This window comes from Hirundo rustica, chromosome 11 (assembly GCF_015227805.2).
Source record: "Hirundo rustica isolate bHirRus1 chromosome 11, bHirRus1.pri.v3, whole genome shotgun sequence".
Classification (NCBI taxonomy): Eukaryota; Metazoa; Chordata; class Aves; order Passeriformes; family Hirundinidae; genus Hirundo; species Hirundo rustica.
In genome coordinates, this window is record NC_053460.1 from 13,052,636 (window position 1) to 13,072,989 (window position 20,354).

General features: G+C 38.7%; 1 long non-coding RNA gene across 1 annotated transcript in view; it reads right to left on the minus strand.

Moving 5' to 3' along the window:
* Positions 1-841: 841 nt before the first annotated feature.
* The window catches only part of LOC131378623 (uncharacterized), an 83,233-nt gene continuing 63,720 nt past the window's right edge, over positions 842-20,354 (minus strand). Inside the window, exon 3 of the long non-coding RNA XR_009208220.1 lies at positions 842-945. This is a non-coding gene — a long non-coding RNA (uncharacterized LOC131378623). The remainder of the gene's footprint in view (positions 946-20,354) is intronic.

Here is a 20,354-nt window from a genome sequence, read left to right on the forward strand (position 1 = left end):
TGGAGGTACAGGGCCTTGAGGAAAATGTGTTAACATGGTGAAAGGCCAAGCTTAATCACTCCATGCTCCAGGAAGGGAAAGCTGTCCCTGAGTTGGGAAAAGCCAGGCTGTCCCACTCACAAAATGTTATCTTTGTTCTCCGCAGGAGTCAATTTGTATCTGCTGATAACCCACTCCTTTCCAAGGATTTCAGGTTTAGGATTCTCTTTGATGCCAGGCTCACTGCTGGAAACAGTAAACCACTCTAACTTTGATGGAGCTACAATTATTCCCTCTAGTCAGCTATTTGATTGTTTCTGCTAAAAATCTTATGTCACCATTTCATTTAAGGTAGACCTCCCCTCCATCCTTTCTGATTTAAACCGTGCCAGTCAAAAGTTACAAACCAGACAGCCCAAGAGGCATGTAAGGTCTTCATATAAAATATGCAGAAATTCGTCCTTCCCTATAACATGTATGACTAAAATTATATCAGTGACTTCAGCAACCATTTTTCCTTTGGTCAGCCCCTTCTCCAGCACCTCTGCTCCCTGTCTGTGCTGTCCCCAGCAGCGCAGGCGTGGTGCCTCTGACAGGAGCACAGAAACGCCCAGAGCTAGAGGCGTCTTGGTCTGAACACGTGTTGCTGCCAACACTTGTGAGGGTTTCAGCCCGTCTGGAGCACAGGAGTGTTACATCAGGCAGCTCAGCCCGGTAATGGTAACCTAAGCTACCAGCAGCAGGGAGGCATTTGTGCTGTGCTTTGCTTCGAGCGGCGCTCAGAGCCTGTGACACTGTCTGACACTGACTGATTAAGATACAGGTGCTGTGGAGCTGTCAGGAAAGAAGAAAGAGGACTTGCCGTGATGTTGTTGCTCATGGATCTCCAGCAGGGCAGCAGCCAGACACCCTTGCACAGCAGCGTCGTGCTCTTCCACCTCTTCGGAGAATTACTTTGCAGTCAACCTGAGGAGATTAAGAGCACACCTCGTTTCTAACACAGCCTGTCCCTCCACACTGACTCCAAAGCCTGTGTATCACAGGTGACCGAATCCTCATGACTGGGGAGGGGACTGTCATAGGAGGTGAGGGAGATGTGAGAAGGACGAAAACATGAACTCAATAATGAGCCTTAGCAGGAAACCATTAGGAAGGCTGCTCCTGACTGCAGCAAACAAGACCGGGTCCTAGCAGGGAAAGAAACAGAGCTACCTAGTTATGCTGCAGATATAATCTTCCTTTCCTCCACAGCCTTTACTTGCTACATGTAAAAACCAGACATTTAAATTTCTCCCTGATCCAAATTTTCTGGGTATCCCCAAAGCCCACACTAAGCTACAAGTGAGAATGGAGAAAAGGATTACTTTGCCAGGCAGCCTAAGATGTAGGACTAGAATTTTAGTTTTGTTTAGTTTAATTCTCAGGGCTTCCTCCAATACAAAAATGCAGGGTTTCCCAATGTACCTTTTCATCTCATCTCATCTCACAAATTATGAAGTAATAATTTCCCTTCTCTCTGAGGGTGATGTGAAACCCATGAAAAAAACTAACATATGTGGTGTCCAGATGTGGGGACACTCTTGACCTCAGGCTTTCATTTTTGGCCTTCTGGAGTCACGTCTCCATACAGCCCATGCAGTTAGGAAGGCAAGCAGGAATATAGAAAGTCTCAGAGAAATCTCTGCAGACCTGACATTCTCTTACTCATTTGTGTGCCAAACCAGGCGTGTCTCTGTCGCCTTTGTGGTGACAGAATTGTCCTTGTCCTCCACAAAGCAGAGGAAACTGGAAAGATTCTGATCTTCCTTCTACCACGGAGGGGGCAGCTTGGCTTCCAGGAACCTCTATTCTCTACCACAACCAGGCTCTTTTCATCTCGGCTTTCTTAATAAATATTTAGAGGGCAGTTCACATTTTCCCTTCTGCTCTATGTAACAGAGCTGATTATTGCTAAGGTCAGGTGGTTCCATGAGCTAATTGATATTCACAGGTAGCAGTAAGAAATAAGTACAAACCTCATCTCTCTCCTCAGCTTTAATTACAATATCGGTACTATCAAATTCCATGTGGATACACCTCCCACATCAGCTCCAAACAATTTCAGATGTGTATACTGGATTCACAGCATCTTTAACTCATGATCTTCTGTCATTACCATCTAATTACTCTAATGCATCTTTACTGTGCAACGCCCACCAGAACTAACAACCGTGGAGCGCCTCATGTAATGACAGAATAGAGACATCAGCGTGGAATTTCGGCTTACAGGGACCTGCAGCATTCCTTCCAGTCTCATTATTCAACATTTCTGAGCAACCTGACTCCTACCTGCCTCCCTTCCTTCTCTACATTTACTTTATGAAACATTTATGTCATTCTAGCACTGAGAAGCCCCAGGTGCCACTGCAATCCCAGTGGGAATGTAGCACAAGTCAATGAAGTGGCAATAAATTGTCTCACCTTGATCAGCTCTGTGGACACAGGAGATGAATAGAGGAAGGTGAATCAGGGAAGAGCAACTGTATTACACACCTTGCTGTGCTGTGGGTGAGGATCTGGTCCTTGTGTAGACATGGGAAAAGGGGGTTGGGGAAATTTAACAGAAAATGAAATACTGACTACTTAAGTTAGCAAATAGCTCTCAATTAAGTGCAGGAGGAGGTCAGACACAAAAGTCAGTTAGAGACAACTGGGCAAGCTTCAAAGGGTCTTTGTGGCAAAAAGCTAAAGAATGAGCCAGTGCAATAACCCGTGAAACGACAAGCCATGGAGATGATTTTAGCCTTTCATTTCTACCACTATAGAAAATGAAGAACAAAGTATACATTATAAAGACATAAAATGGGATGAATTTTTGAACCTGTGTAAGGTTTTTTAAATAAGAACTAGCTGCAGACAAATTTCATAAAGTACTATGCAAAGTATTCCTATGCCTTTGCAGAGATTTACAAAACTCTCTCAGTATATCAATTTCATCAGTCCTTCTGCTTTTCTTAAATGGCAATCATTTTAAAATGAATAATAACATCTATATCTGATGTATTTGGCTTTCTACTTGATAACAGTCACTATGATTGAAACACGTTACCAAGACTTGAAAAAGACAGTTAAACACAAATGGTCTTACATTGTCACCTATCCAAATTGTAATTGATGTTTAATTGTAGCTCTGCAAGCAAACACAAAAAGACAAACAACAAAGAAACCTCTGCTCTGATTGAAAGCAATTAAGAGAGGAAAACCCAAGAGAGCTAATGTATGAAGTTTCAGGGAGGATGCACTCCTTCCCTGAAATGCAAAGGCCCTTCCTGAATCTGAGAGAGGTAAAGCATGGGAATAGTGCAGCTGTTTCTGGGAAGTTGCCTTTTGAGTGGAAATGGAAATTAAGAGCTGCCAGGCTGATTTTTATCTCTCTTGTCAAATTTATACTGTATATGTTTGCTGATGTTCTGTAATATCCCAGTTGGCTCTGTTGTTTGCATATTAACTGTTTTGTGTCCCAGATGCTCATACAAGGATCATAAATATTTTGTGAAAGATATAATCATCACTTTCAACAGTATAAACTATTTTTTTTCTAAACAGCTTTCCCTCTGTTCTTGCAGAAGACTCAAAGAATCCCTGAAGAACTATTTTAGGATGGGCTTTTTCACCATCAGCTGACAGGGATATGCAGGAAGCCATTCCTGAGCAAAAGGACTTCCACAGCAATCTCTGTGCATCTAAACCCAGTGAGTTTGCCTTTAGGGCTACACTGATCCCGTGGAGAGATGAGGTGAGGCAGTTCCAGGGGAGCTGGAATCCAGCACATCCTTCTGAGTGCCTGGATCCAGGGCTTGGCTCTCTCCAGGGGTACCCGTGTGAGAATAAGCGTGACGTGCAGAGTTCACACATGGAATATGCAGAGTTCACACGTGGAACTGGACAGAGATTTTGACCAGGGACAGGGTTTGTGGTTTCACAGGGCGTCATCTCTAATTATCAGGAAGGTTCCCTGGTTCTGTTCCAGAGTGGAAAAGGAAAATATTTTTATCTACTTTAACATCACACTGGCACTGTCAGATGATTCACAGGCTCTGGAGAACACAGACATTACCAGCTCAGCATATTTGTGTACCAATCACCATTTGTCATTTGTGAGTACTTCCCACAGTCCTAAAAAGGGATTTGTTTTCTGTATTATTTGCAGGAAATGTAACAAACTCCACACTGAACAGCAAAATAAAAACAGCACTTGATTGTTTTATAGAATAGTTGCCTATTTACTTGGCAAAACTTCACTTTAGGATTTTTTTTATGCTGTCTAATAAAAGGACCCCCACAGCTGTCTTCTCTGTGGAGAAAAGCTGTCAACATCCAGTATAATTTTCTGCATATTGAGTGAAGTACTTGAAAGTCCCAGATCCATTTTAATATGTGAGCTGCTCTCCCATTTGTATGCAGCTGGAGAGTGTAGTTTTATCCTCATTTTAAAAAGCCATATGATGGATTTCTTTCTTTAAACAAATACTGTCTGAAACTTTTCTTTCTTCTTGCTCTTTCCCCCAGCATATACCTTTCCTCTCTTGTTAGGCACCAGCGTGCTGAAATCACTGCACAGTGCTGACATCTCACTCGTTATACATAAAACGATGCCTTCACCATTTCCTTTTTGATGTCTCTGTGCAGGATCTGCTGGAATAATTCCCAGATTAACTGTTCATTAATATAATTTTGGCAAAACATTTGGTGAGGAAATTCCATTTCACTGCCTTGAATAAGGTCTTCACTATCCCTTTCTGAATTTTCTGATTCTGGGTATTGACAGCTTCCAATCCTTCCAATCCAGTCCTGGCCAAAGCTCTCTCCAATCCTGATCCTGCAAGCGCTCTGCCACACAGCACTAGGCAGTAGTGCTCAGTCCTCGCGCAGCTATTAACTCTGATGCAATGAAATGTTGTTGTTATGGGTTGCAGGGAGCATGTTTAACATCCACAGCTATTTTTAATGATTCTGTCAAGAGGAAGGATTATAGCTCTGAAAGCACAGGGAGGTTTTGTGTAACAGTCACAAAGCTTTGAACTCTGCACACACCATGACTGAACATACTGTTCATGCGCTTCAACACAGCCTGACACTGCAAAAGTCATGGCTGAAAAACAGGATATCTGAAGGTTATAGAACATTTAATGGCTCTAGTGTAAACAATACAGCACCAAGCATTAAGTGCCAAACATTATCAACCTCTCAGCGTGGATATGCCACATCTCACAGGCTGAGAATGACTCACTCAAACAACTTCAGATGGCAAACCCCCAGGCAGAGAGGTTTGGAGTGATGCTACCAATTCAGCATGGAGCATGTGGAGTAGTCCAAGGAGCAGGCACTGAGTAATTCCCCAGATGGTACCTGCAGATGCTTTCACCCAAATTCAAGATTTCTGCTCCACCTTTTTGTTTTGAATGAAAATAAAATAGTAGATTCTCAAAATTTTCAATGGAATTAAAATTCTGAAAATTTTACATTGGAAAAAATAGATTGTTTTATTGCTGATTATTTTGTCTGGAGCCAACTGCAAAAATCTTGGATTAACCTGGAAACAGGAACTTTTTCCTGAAAACAGCAGAACTGAGAGCCTCAGCACTCTTGGGATTGCTTGTTTCTCACCTACCAACAGAGTAGGAACCTCAGAAATATGGACAGTCACTTTAACCAGCAAGCTTGGAATTTACAGTGACTGCTGCTGGAGGAGCAAAAGAATGAACCACTTCTGGGGAAGCTTTCCTAGGGCTTCCAAGTTTCCACGTCCACTGTCTGGGGCAGGAATTAAGGTATCCAGATTTTTGAAGAATGGAGTCAAAGCAGCAGTAGCCCAAACTTGGGTCAAAGATCTCAGAAATTCGGAATTTCCAGCTCTACCAAAGACACCTGGAAGATACGTGAGATTTTAGGTTGAGCACCTAGCTGAGCTTCAGAAAGCCTGCTCAGTGCCCTGGAGTTGGAGGAAGGCCATACAAAACCCAACAGAAAAGCTCAGAGACCCATAGAATTTCCCGTGACATATTTTTGGTCTCAATAGCTCAGCATTTTCTAATGAAGTAGTGCTTACTGGAAAGTTTCTGCCTACTTCCATTTGTGAGAACATTATTCAGATGGACAGGATGCATTTTGGATGACATGAGATAATTAAGTTTGGTCTACTTGCCAAATTCCATCCTGGCAGATAATTTCTTGCCTATTTAAATCCACCTCTTATTAGCAACACATTTTTTTAGCTCTCATTCTGTCTTGCAGCTCTTGTACTCTTAAATATTATCTGCGTTTCACCCCCGTGTAGCTGCTTTTCACCAAATTCAGTTCCTGGTTAGAGTATGGGATGTGTATATGGGACTGGGAGCCCTGGGGGTCTCTGAAATTACCTGTTCTACTGCAAGAACATCAGTGAAGGATTCGTTTTAGTACTGGAGAAGTTTTTGCAGAGCAGGGTGTGATCCCACACAGAATGGGACCAGTCTGATGTCAAACTTTATTCCATTATGGCACATGACTGCATTACAGAGTAGCTCTTATATTTTCCTATCTCCTCAGGAACATTTATCCCTGCAATGAGGATCCTGCATTGATTCCAATGAAGACCCAGGCCCCTATTGTGCTAGGCACTATAGCAACAGACAGTAAAAGGCAATCCTTGTTCCTGAAGACCTTTCTATCTAAACAGACAAGACATTGCCATAGATTTATCTTTTATTCTTCCATTTACAACAGTTGCAAAACAACTTGGATGAAGAATAAAAATTGCAACAAATAGGATGTGATGATCCCAGCTATGGGATGAATCCATACAGAGGTAGGAAACCCCAAGCCAGTAAAGCATTGAGGGGTATAATCCTAAACCAATTAAAGTAACATGAGAACTCCTACAGACTCTACTGGGAGCCAGGATTTCCCCTCTGTTCCCATTTCACCAAGTGTCTGCCTGTATAATGCAAAGGTGAAAGATTTATTCACATCAGTTACTTCAAATAGTGACCCTACAAATCAAGGTTAAAATTTTTTTTCAGGTAAGGCTCTTTCCCAAGGAACTTGCTTTACATACATGGTACCCCTATGCTGTTCACTATACACCAAATGCTATGATAGGGCCAAATGTCATTATATCAACTTAGCTATATCTATACAAAGATAATATTATGGTAAATAATCAGCCTTCTCTGTCTCAGTTGCTGAAGGAGCCATACTCACAGAAGTGCAGAGTTGTAGTGATATTTCCAAATTCCCTGGCTCTACAGGCAGAGTTGCAGTACTGTCCCACTGCTCCCATCGGAGGGATGAGCCCGGGCAGAGCCCAGTGCTGTCACTGTTCCTGCACTGCTGTGGTGCCCTGTGGGCACAGCCACAGCCCTGCTGCACTGGGCTTCCTGCAGAGCTGCCTCGGAGCAGGTTACTGGGACAGGGCTCCCAAACTGCCCAGGTTCTCTGCTCTGCCACCGCATCAGTGACCTACCACAGACAGGAAGTGATGATTAATTATGGTCTCCATGGTCTCCACTGCAGGGGCTATTTAGGTGGCAATGAACTCCCTGAATGTACTGAGTTTCTTGCTGCAAATCCTTTCTCTAAGGGATAAATAGTAAAAATATTCCTGAGGTACAACTTGTAAACACACTTATCCCCTGGTCTGGTCTTGCTGATGTTCTGTGTTGTTATTCACTTAAATTGCATAGCACTAACAGGAGACTCTGGCAACTTATTTCTTGTCTTCTGGAAGCAATGCAATGCACAATAAAGCAGAGATAATAATGATTTAAAAGATGCAGGTCTCTTTTCTGGACATTCTGACTATGAATGTAATATAATAGAGGGTTGAGTGATGCTTGTTTTTTACCCCTGAGTCTATCATAAGATTAACAGTCTTTATTATTTTGCAGAACAAGCAGTAGCGCATCATCAGGGGTATAATCACCTCAGTCAAAAAACAAACAAGCTTTTACTTAAGGTGCTAAAAATATAGTTGAGAAACCTTCGATCTCAAGCCGTGTGATAAAATAGACTGTGTTGACTGAGCAAATCAGCAGCTGCTGCTGTGCCAGCTCCTTCACCCTAACAATGCTTGCCTTTTTCTCTCCCCACCAAATTTAGAGATGATGTCAGTGTAGCCAACCCCAGGAGTTCAAAAACCAGAAGACAAACCAAAATAGAATCACAGCACTGATATCAAAGCCATGGAAGTTATTGAAACGGAAGCGTATGATTTGGGGGGGTCAGCCTTTAGATTTTTTAATTCATAGGAGACAGCCTTCTCCCTTCCAGTCGTCTGCTCAGTTCTCCTGGCTGTCTGATGTGCCCTGTTTCAGAGTGAGAGACAACACACAACAATGGGAAGCACAAAGGATTGGGAATCTATTTAAAGTATATATAAAGCTCAATTCCCAATTCTCCACCATATGTCGAGCCTTAATCCTGCAAATACCTTCCCTGAATGCTCAATTTCATTCATGCAAGCAGCCCCTTGGAAACCAGTGGGGGCCCTCTTGTACCTGAAGTTTGCCCCTGATTTAAGTTACTATTACAAGTCAGAAATGTTGGCCTGCGTCACAATATTAAGAATTAGCTAAGAATGCTTAGTTTTCTCTGTGAACTTGGGCAAGTCTGGATTCATTCTATATCCCAGCTTCCTGCTCTTTAAAAAGGGACAGAATTTATCTCTACAAGGTACTTGGAAGCCTCCAGACAAGAGATAATAAAATGCAGAGAATTAATACATTGTCTCTTTCTGATGTAAATTGATTTCTAGATAACACAGCTGGAAAGAACGCTTAAAAATCAAAAGTATGCAATAATTAAATCTCCTAATGAAACCAAACTCCTAGAACTGGACTCAATCCACCATGGATCAAGTCTGACTGAGCAGTTGAGGGAAACAGAAACATTCTTACTGCTGAAAAGACACATTTACTTCTCATTTCACTCACTGGACCTTTTGCAATTCAATGGGAAAACAGAACCCTCTTCTGATAAAAACAGCTCCTGGGAGCCAGGAGTAAATTCATACAGGAGTTTATCAAGATGTAAACCTTTAGTTTAATTTATTTTTTCTACCCAAAATATAAAATTCCACTGATTCTATTTTAAAATTCAGTCTGAATGTAAAGTCCAATGTTTTGAAGCAGCAATAGCATGTTACGATGAAAGAGTTTGTTTGGAAAGTACTCATTTAAAATAACGGGAGACTTTCATCTTTTATTAAACATTTGAAATTACTAAAAGACACTACCTTAGAGTCACTTAATTTAAAGAGGCAAACTGATGCATTTCGTTAATTAGACCATTAAAAAACTCATTTATGTGTAAATAAGTCTAGGTCATTAAATCATAATGTACAGTGTCAACATGAAACTTCAATCTTCAAACTTTCTAGTTATGTTAAATGGCCCTAAAAATTAATTAAGAATAGAATTAGCACCAAAGAACTTACTCCCCCCCCCTCCTGTTTTCAAAGAAAAAAGATGTATTTGTAGTAATAAAAAGTGCTATTTCTGCTCAGTCCTCCAGTCAAACTGTTGTTCAAACTTAGATGTACAACACCTATACATTGATATCAATGATCTATTTGAATATTTTTGAAATGCAGCAAAAAATAGCTAGCAGTGACGTTGTCACTAATTTTCATGATAGCAAGAACTGGATATTTCAGTGAAATCACATATTGTCAATTAACAGCATAACGAGGCACAATGAGTCAAAAATGTTATTTGGCACAGCTGAAAAGGCAAAGCTAAAAGGCTGTCTTCTGTTAAGGTTTGTGAGTATTACAGTTATAAAGTCGTATGCTCAACTGCTCACATCTTTATAAAAAGGGGCAGTTAGATTGAAAGCCTCTAGGAAATTTCCAAGATTCTCGGGCTGATTTTAGAAAACATCAGGAAACCGATGTAAAAACATTTCTGAAAGTTCAGCTGTTTCCAGGACAGAATAAAAGCTGTCCCATTTGACTCCTGAGACATACTGGGAGAAGCTGTTGCCAAGACACTGAGGACAGAATGGAGAGGAGCTGGAACTGGGCAGTAGAACGCAGGAGAGAGGCTGAGTGGTCAGTGGATGGCTGCAAGAGAAGCCTGTGGATCCTGGACAGCTGAACAAAATGAGACTGGACTGAGGGCAGGCAAGAGCATGGGAGATAATGGTGGGATGGAAGAGACACTGGAAAACCTGCAGAGAACAGCAGAGAACGCAGCCTGGGGGAAATGGCCTGTGCCCGCTCCAGTCTGGAGAGCAAATCCCAAGGATGGCAGAATCCCAACCCTCATGCAAAAGCAAGCAGTAATTATCATTTCCACACACACAGGCCACAGATCAAACATAAAATAGAAACTGAAGATTATGGATTTTCCTTTGTGTACACTTAAATGAAGAGGTAAAATTCCTTTCTTTTCCAGATGCCTAAAATCAAGAGGATGCAGAAACACCAGTTCTAACCAGGCTTGCAATGCTGACATAACACATGGTGTGGGGAAAGGAAGAAGATACAGCAGTGGAAATCGAGTGAAGGCTCTAAGGAGAAGGGATGCTTTTGAGGGGGTAGCAGTGACACCAGGTGAACTGTAATGAGTAATTCTCACTGCCAGGAATGCTGTCCAGCCTTGGCAGGAACATTTGCTTCCTGACTTATGGACTGGTTGATATATGGGCACATAAAAATTAGGGTGTTTAAAAATACAAAAATACTTGAGTTGTTTTGAATCTTCCTGATCCACTTGAGCACACTACACTAACGAAAGACACAGTCTTTGCCTTGCATGCAGACTGGATTCTTGCTTTGTAAATAACAATCTGCCCAGGAGTAGATGACCGGCAAGACTCGTTTCACCGAAGGACTACATGGTTGTCCCTGCTCAAATCCAACATATGTAAATTATTCTTATTATGTATGAAACCATTTTACAGTTATATAGGAGAAGGGATTGCTCCCACTGTACACATTCTTTGGAGTTGTGTGACACATGCACAATCAAGCATGACACAAGAAAATTCATCAAAGAATTTTTAAATATACCTTAGGGGGGCACTAACTTTTCTGATGGTTTTACAGAAGGAAAACTAATTGCATCCGCACAATACAACAGTTTTGTAAGGGTTGAATTCATCAATGCTTTTACCTTTTTCCCTGGTAAACATTTAAGACAGTTTGCTTAAATAGATTAAGAAAAAATTAGAAACGACTGAATGGTTGGAATACATTAAGGTTTCTTCCATTTTAGGTATTCTTACTTGTTCCTACTGACTTTCTGCAATACCAGCAATGTATAGAAATTCCTGACCTATCAAAGTGGCATCAGAGTGGATAATAATGGGCAATTATTCTTACAAAGACCTTGCACTTTTTCTAAGAGTTAAAATTAAAGTCAAACTAATTATAAAAAATAATACATTGAAATCACTAAAAATTCTTGTTGTACTGAATATGTTTGGTTTTAGTAAGACCAAGAGGTTTTCATCTGTAATGGTATATACACCCTCTGAATGCATTCATACCCTTGTAAGAAATTCTATAAACTTTCCACATTATTGCTGTCTTGGAAATTTGCTTAGTTAGTGTTCTGAAATATGCAGAAAGAACCAAATAAATACTTTATTCTGTGGCAACTTATCCAATTATCTGATGGGGCATTGTGAGACAGGCTACAGTCAGTAGTCTGAAATGGTCAAATTTCACGCTGCTTTGATATTTTCTTAAGTAGCTTTTCGATAAACTGTACTAGATGTACAAAATTCCATATGGAGTCTGCTGGATTATATGATCTTGCTTTAAAATTTATCCAAAGAATATTTTGCTAAGGCGATTCAATTCCTTCTTAAATTGGAAAGAACAATGATGTTACTGATCCATTTACACACTGAGTTCAGGTTTCTTATTTAGAACACTGTGGAGCATTTAAATTGGAAGCCTTTATTCCCCTTGGACAGGTAAAGATAGATTCCAGTGATCTCCCAACCAGACTAAAAATCAGGATAGTTGAGACTGACAACATTTCATTGGTATGAGCAAGAGAAGAGTCAGATTATTCTTTGCCAAGCTGTATGACTATGGAGCACCATCCTAATATTTCTAGCTCACTTCCCACTTCACTATTGATATTGTGACAGGATTTGTAATACCATTAGGCTGTGTTGCCAAGAGCAATTCTTTTAAAGAGTGTGACACTGAATATAGGTTCTGGCAAATGATGTCTTCAGTTAGAAAGTATTAATGTGACAGAATTCTTCCCAAACCTTTTACAGAGAATATGTCTTGACCAAAAAGTGACAAAAGAGAAAATAGTGTTTAAACCTGTGCAACATAGCAGTGAGACAGAAAAATCTCTGCTGAAAATACCTTTTTGTGCAAGAATTGATCTCACTGTCATTTTTAGTAATGTAAATCACAAAGAACCATTGAAATCAGTGGGAACTACAGCAGTATAAATCAGGTGTCACGAATAACAAAGTTGTAAGATATTGTTATTGGGTCACTTAGTTCTGCTCCAGAGTTTTATTTTAGCCCTAACATTTATCATCTTTGCTCATCCATGCTAACTCTTACAATCAAAATATTTTCTGCAGTTTAGCAACAATGGGTATTCTGGACTGGGTATTCACAGAGCAAGTGATAGAGAATTTGTCATAATGGGTCCATCTTCTGTTCTACAGCTCCTTTCATACTTTATGTGTCTACTTTATATACCCATAAAATATCGGAGTTTGAAATGACAGTAAGAAAAAGAAAGGAGTGTTCCCTTTCCGTCATATTCCTCTGACACGTGAGATTTGATCATCTGCATTATCGCAGGCACAAATAGCATTAGCAAACACATTTCCCAGCCCCGTTGCATACAGACAGGTTATCTGCCAGGGAAATTTTCGTTGGCTAATTATTTTCTACATTAAAAAATTCTTTCATTTGCTCTAAATTCATTGGTCCTTAAAATAATAATAATAATAATAATAATAATAATAATAATAATAATAATAATAATAATAATAATAATAATAATAATATAATAATGAGAATATCCATGGTATGAAGTGGTAAATGATCCAGAGGAGTGTCATTTTATAACTTCTAAATCTTTACAGCCTTTGAGATGGTCTGTATGTAAATCTTACTGTACATCTCAGGGGCTCTGTCACCTCTATATGAGTGTTCACAGGCAGTGTATACACCAGTTGTCTTGACCAAAATTTTGAGTAACTCATAAAAAACAGAAACACTGCTCTTGAAAATGATCACTGTCATGAAAGTAGAATAAAATAAATGTGAACTTTCAGAATTCTAGATGTTATACCGTCCTCACTGGAAACTCAGCCTTTTTTGGCTGTTTTTTTTTAGGGTTTTTTTCTGGTTTTTAGTGGGTTTGGGTTTTTTAGGGGAGAATGTGTTTTGATTTTTTTTCCCCCCATTTCTTTGTTAATTAAAGAGTACCCCACAAAGACACAGCGGTTTTCTTTTTTTCCTGAGGTTTTGTTCCTCTGGAAATAATTTTGTCTAGTAATAATTTATAATCTCTAAAAATACATCTCCAGTTGTGATCCAGTTTTTGCTATAATGCTGCTAATTTATGGAATTAGCATTACTACTGATGAAATTTATAATGCTGTATGTGATTATTGCTTCACTAATCACTATGTATTCCACTGCTAGCTGTATGTGAGATCATTAATACAGTATATGTACAAACATTAAGCTTAATGGAGTTAAATGATGATATGGAAAGGCAGGATAGCTAATTAATGATCACACAAACAATTAGTACTCTTTCTTACTAATTCACAAGCTGTTCTATGAGGAATTGCAGCCTTGCAGGGCAAAATTCAGTGCATCTCCTAATTACAAATAAGCGAGGGACTTGTGAAAGCCCAGAATACCTCTTAACCTTCTGTTACTATGGATTGGTTTTAAGCTTCTCAGCAAGATTTTTCCTGGTCAGAAGGTAATTTAAAAGAAAACCTTTTCTACTATCTTTATTGGTCACCTTTAAGTGAATATTTGACTGATGGGATCTAGTCAAGTTTTACATTTAAGAGACCCTTAATGAAACAGTCTTAAATGGTCCTTAATTGGTGTGTGTGTAATGTCTGTGTTGGTACTTAGTGCAGGACTGAATTTCACACTAAAGGCTTATTTCTAGTAACCCTTAACTCATGCTGAGTATACCTCTCTCCCTTGTGCATAGTCTCGTCATAGACTGATATTGCCAGAGTAATTGTCTTTCTCTGTTCTATAATTCTATCTTTTTCTCTGCAGTTTTTATAAAAGCATAAACTAATTTTTTTTTCCCTAGATCATCTAAATCTTTGGATTGATTAAATTAATTCTAATTTAATTCTAATATAAGACAAACTATAAAAAGCATCTGTGTGAATTTAAAATCTTATATTCATTGTTTCCATCTTGCATGTAGACTTTAAAATAACGGCTTGTGTCCTCTCAAATTATATGGTTCAGTCCTCTTACAGAGGACCTGTTGTGAGACATAGAATTTCAAACAGTCCCTGTCAGAAAATGATCAATGAACCAACAGAGAATTCCATGGCAAAAGTTACTTTGGAAGTTGTCATTAAGTACCATCCCTCTCTTTTTAATACAAGACAATGTCCATTATAACCAAAATATTGACCGATTCATCCATTGAACTATTTTCTTGCAAATCACCTTTACTAATCAATACCAAGAACCAAATTCATTAAATTTAAAACACTGAGTAGCTCTGGAGTTTCACGTATGAGTACATTTAAATATCCTAATGATTCATCATTCAGTGCTTTTCATTAACTGAAAATGGCTCAATAACTTTCATTACCTAGAAAGGTCCAATAATAATTTTAGGGCTTTGTAAGACAGCGCTGGTTCTTTAGGAACACATAACAAGATCTACCAGCTCTGAGGAGTCTAATGGCGTGCAGTTATCTTAAACATCTTCATCAAACCTTGGGTTTCATTAATGGGGTACTACTGAGTAATCCAGGCAACAGGCTTGGTCAAATAATGACTTCCACAGTTAAAACTAAAACATTTTGATCACACCATTCAAAATAATTCCAGGAAGATATATTAAGCATAATATAGTAGGCATATACTCAGGTAACACCTGGAAAGTGTTGTTTTTCTACTGCCCCTTGGGCACGAATCAACTGGCAGCCAAAATACTAGCAATTTAAAAATTTGTGTTCATAATTTTAAATAATTTATGGATTGTTATGGAGTTTTTCAATCTACCCCCCATATATTAAGCACAAATATTTTAAAATGTTTTAAAAAATGTTTCACATAGTTTCCAGGGACTCCTTCTGCAGGTGTTTTTGCTGAAGAAGGTTAATTTGGTAAACTAAAAATAGCAGCAATTAAGTTGTGTTCTACAACTTATGGGCAAAAAGAAAACAATACAAACATAATGTAACAAAAACAAACATGAGAATTAGGATATGGAACTGTGTTGGAGACTGCTACCTGACTGCACCTGTAAACATTTAAATAAAATATAAATGATTAGAGTAAAAACAAGAAGTATATTATTTACTGTTGACTTCAAGGCAGTGATGGTAACAGTGATAACTGCTATTTGAAATGCTTTTCATTATTTGAGTAAAGTTTAAATAACTACTTTATGGTCATTCTTCTACTAATTCACTGACTGATTTGAACAAATTTTATTTCAATATGAACCTTGTCATTTGATATATACCATTGAGAGGAAGAAGAGAAAGAGTTTAGGAAATATAAATGTCTCATTTTGAAGAATTATAGCCAGCTCTTCCAGCAGAATGTGTCATGATTAAGTAGTAATGATCACTTCGAACCATTACTCTGTGTGCTCATCTGCTAGCAGAGATTTAAGCCACTTTCATGTCATACAATGGTAAATTATTCTGGCAATTCTATTAGTGCTTTATTTCCCACATAACTCCACTTTATTCTAGGAAAAATAGTTCTTCTCACCCTGAATTACAAATCTAAACACTCTCTTGTATGGTTTACTTGATTGAATATGATAGTCTATTATGTGTAAAAAAAAAAAAAAAAAAAAAAAAAAAAAAAACTGTTGAGAATTTTTAATCAGGTAATCATTGACCCAACTGACTTAAATGCTTCAGACAGAGCTGTTAATGTCTGCTAGGTCAGTGCAGATGCTCTGCATGTGCTATAAACTCATAAACTAAACCTCTCTTTGAATCTGCTTAAAACCTATTAGGAAAACTGACTGAAATTCCTTTCTGGGGGAATTCCAAGCTGATATCTTATGTCTAATTCACTCCATGATGCAAAAAAGAAAACCTGAATACTCCCATATGAGACTTAAATAGAGCGACATCACAGGAGATAGCTGATGAGCTGAATAACTTACTATGGAAATTTCACCTGGATTAAACTCATTCTGAGCTAAAGACAACAGAAACAGGTTGAGGTGTTGAAGGTATTAAAAGGAATTATTGTGGGATATGAGAGTATAGAAAGCACACTCCCATCACTATGTGTGATTCAAATATCCCAATCTGCAGTTCATGAAAATTGTCACTTTTTATGTAAAGCATAGAGAGGAGATTGACTCCATCATCTTTGCATATCCTGGAGCCCAATTTGGGGTTTGTCCTACTCATGCTAAGGGTCACTGGCAGCTCTTGTCAGTCTCGCCTCACTCCAAATCCTTCCCAGCGGGGCTGGCTGTCTCTTGGCCAGCAGGTTCCTGATCTATATCTGTACAAAACTTTGTGCTTCACTTTCTTCATATTTATTAGGTTTAAGTCAGCCAGATTCTGAAGTAATCACAGATCCTTCCGCACTGATGCAAAGGCATTTTGCTATGTCCCACCCCTATCAAGTATCATCTGCAATTTGGCCTACTGTCTATTTACCTGTCTCATCCAGATGATTGACAGGGACATTTGACATAAGCAGGACTTTCTAAACCTCCTAAAATGAACTATTGTTAATTTGTTTTCTGTATTCAGTAAAAATCAGAATCAGCATCTTTTTTAGTCTGTAAATTTATACCACTCAATACACATATACAAATTTTCCTACTCATCATACACCACAGTCACACATAAAACTGAATCACAATTTTGCCCATTTATAGGCTATACCACTCAGACCCATCAGGACTGGGGCAATTCTAGGCATGTCATGACGAACAAAGGAGGAGCCTGGTGAATAACACTCTAGGGAAAAATCCGTGTTTTCCTCCCAGGTTAGGCAGAAGGCAAGCAGGCATTTTCAGCATTGTAATTTTGGAGACAGGTACCTCAGACCCACCTGCTTCCTGAAGCTTGCCAGACCACTGCAGTTATTTTGCACAATTCTGTCACTTCAGCAAGCCAGCATGCAAATCCTCCCTGTTGCACCTTATGTGGACACACCTGCCCCGTTCAATGTCAAGCGCAAAACAGAACAATGGGGGTTTCCTGTAGTCAAAAATAAAAGAAGCCTTAAGCTTGAAATGTCTGGCTTTAGAGCACCTTCCAAGACCTCTCTCTTGTGGCTGTCTCAAATTCTAGCAAAGCTTTGTTTCTTAAGAAATTATTTTATAAAAATCATTTTTATACAGCAGGAAAATGAGAAGGATCTACATCTACCTAATCCATTTTAATTACCAGTAAGCATTCATTAATATTAAAACATCTATTTGGCATTCTTTTTCCAGTCTTACATCTTTTGCAAAAGACATATATATCATAAGCTGAGAAATATCAAGATTCCTTATAAGGAAAATTTTGATAGCCAAGCTATAAGCTTCAGACCTAAGGGGTTATAGAGCAAACAAAACTTTCCCACAAACACAATTTCTAAAACAAAACAAATCTTATTTAATATAAAATTGCATCTCAATCATTAAATGTATAATAAAGGAGCATTTAAAGGCTTTTTTCCATAAGTGGCAGATGTTACAAATAATAATCCATAAAATCCTCTGAATTCTAGAAAAGTGTATCACATAAAACTTTCATTTACATCTTTCATAGTGCTCAAACACACTGAACAGTGATAGTAGTAAAACACTACTAGCAAACCATTAGAATTAACTGAAATAAAATTTGATATTTTAAAAATCACTTAAAAGGATAATACTTTCCCTCATAGATCTCTTTACAACGCTTTATGTAAGCTAAACAAATGTAGCTACCTACTGAATCACTGCAATTTCTGTTCCACAAATTGAGGTGTATGTAAATTGCTGTGAAAAAAAAGCAACATCTGCCCTTTAATGTGCCAGAGAATTTAATAGTTTCACCTTAAGAAGAAGAGACTCAGTAAAAATGACCTTATCCTTTTTATCGTTAGATATCTTGGGGGAAGAAAATGAAACAACACAAATAAAATACGGTCTAGTGGAAAACTAAACATCTTTAAAAATATTGTCCCAATAGATCTTGGTTTACAGTGGATCAGTAGTGCTTAAGGATGAAGACAAGAGCAAGCTATAAACTGCTTCAATAAAAGTCAATTAACCCCTGCTTGCTGCTGCAGCCCCTCTGCCAAGTGCGCAATGTGCGCCGGGACCGTGGAACTCCGAGTATTAAGCAGTTAAATGAACACTGCCAGAATAATTACCCACTGAGGCAATAACAATCACTAATGCATATGCAGAACCAAATCTTGTGCTGGTTTGTGACTTTCAAAAGCGCGATGTATAGTACAACAGAAGCTGTTTTCCAGTCATTTCCCGCTAACATCCCCAGGCTGGCAGACCTCTGGAAAGATATAAATCAGGCCTTTTTTAGGTTTGGGTACTGTATATGAATGATGGACACTTCTTCCCTTAAATTAGCCCAACTCAGTGAAGAAAACCAAACTTAAGGAGTCAGAGATGACAAGAAAATATTTTCCTTGTTAGAATTTTAATGCGAAGGTATCACTTCTCTTCATTAAAGTTATTGAACTGGAATGCACTTCAAGAAAGCTAATGGTTTCAGTAAGTGTTTTTGAAATGCTAACTTTTGTTTAAAGATCAGCCAAGTAGCATAAAATGCTTTGCTACACAGCAATTAATTTTAGGTGTGTATCACTTTCCACAGTAATTCTACACCTTACACTGGCAAAATGTGTTTTCAGAAAGTCATCACTCTGCCAAACTTGATTCTGATATAGATTTTACTTCATGCAACTCCCACAAAAAACCCGAGCTATGATGGCACTGTATTCTTTCAGTCACAAGTAAATTATCCCCTCTTCTAGACACAATACAGGAGTGATTTAATTTTCTACAGCAGTACTATACAACTGAAAGTGGAAATAAATAAGTCTACAGGATGAATTGGTTCAGACAGAATTGCGTTACATAGCCATCTGATCAGGGTTTAAGAGGTGATTTATTGCCATGCGTTGTCTACACATAGCACCTCGTTTGGAACATGTTAAAAACTCAGGGAATTCCCTACCTGTGGTTTTGAGTACCTTAAATTTGTATTCCACCTAATTTTAGCCACTTTCATTTATGAAGTACTCTCTGATATCATCTGGGTATTGGTAGAGTGCTACTTGCTGAGTCACTCATTTTCCCATTCATCAGACTCCTTGATTTCCATTTGCATTTTCATCTGCCCTCTCCATTGTCTTCTCTGATCAGTCCTGGATTTGGTAATACACATAAATGATACGCTATTGTGTAAGTTATCTGTAATCTGAATCTAACCTCTTATCATGCCTGAAAGGGTCTATATGGAGACAACAGAACAAATTGAAATATTTGCTTTAATGTTTTGAAACAATCCAATTCTTCTTTACTAAAGGCTGATGAAAATTCATCACTGATGCCTGAAAATAAAATGCAGAGTCATGAAGTTGTGATCATACTGGAAACACCACAGTACCCAGAGACTGTGCAACTAAATATATAGAGCAGAGCAAACAGACAAGGAGTCTGCAATTAAATGAGGTTAATATTGTGTTGGCTCTTGCTAATTCAGTGCTCACTACAGCAACAAATCCAAGATTCTCTTGCCTCTGCTCCCTCGCTGTTGAGATAGACAAGCCTCAGTTCTCAGAATACACCAGAATAGTTTGTGACTCACTTAGAAAAGTGAATGTGAATGGATTAATCTGGTGGGTATTTCACTCCTACAGAGCTCAAATACCATAGTCTTCCCTTGGATGTTTCAACCTGACCCCCGTTTAGATCAATGGCACTTTATGTGTTCCCTACTCAGATCAATGACACCACATAAACGTGGCAGAAGGAATCAATTTCTTGGCACTTCTACACATATTTCACAGAGTTAATGAAACATAACAGACACAAGGTGCATTCTGTAACAAAGAGGTTAACAATTCGGGGCACTTTCACTAAAAATCACAGATTTATCCTTCAAATTTATCCTGTACAAAACTCAGTGAAGTCTTTTCCGCGACTCAACTCCTGGTCCTT